This window comes from Sinocyclocheilus grahami, unplaced genomic scaffold (assembly GCF_001515645.1).
Source record: "Sinocyclocheilus grahami isolate Dianchi unplaced genomic scaffold, SAMN03320097.WGS_v1.1 scaffold2871.1, whole genome shotgun sequence".
NCBI classification, from domain to species: Eukaryota; Metazoa; Chordata; class Actinopteri; order Cypriniformes; family Cyprinidae; genus Sinocyclocheilus; species Sinocyclocheilus grahami.
Window position 1 is genome coordinate 9,403 of NW_015508046.1, and position 556 is coordinate 9,958.

Sequence of the window (556 nt, forward strand, 5' to 3'; positions counted from 1 at the left end):
GGAGACCAGATGTCTTGAAACTTACGTTTCGAACCTCGAATCATACGTTTAATCTTTTCCAATTGAATGTGAAACGTTACTTCTTTTATCCAGCTACTATGCATTGGAGGGTCTGCACTTTTCCAATGAAATAATATTAAATGCCTCGCCAGTAGAGTAGTGAAGGTGATAACAGAACCAATGTCTTTCCTGAGTTCTACACCCTCAGGCACCACACCAAAAATACTCATCATAGGATCAGGATCAATCCAGATATCATACATATGTTTATATGATTCAAAAATCTCCCTCCAAAACTCCTCCAACTTTGGAGACGCCCAGAACATATGAGCAGTTGTAGCAGGCGACTGCGAACATCTATTACAGGCTGGGCTGATATTTGGATAAATCTTGGCTAGTCTGGAGTTAGTGAAATGGAGCATATAAAGAACCTTAAATTGAATTAATCCATGCCTTGCACAAGGTGAGGAGGAGTGTACCTGATTTAAAGCATTTTGCCATTCTTCATCATTGAATTCTCTACCTAAATCACTTTGCCAGGCTTTAAGAATATCGT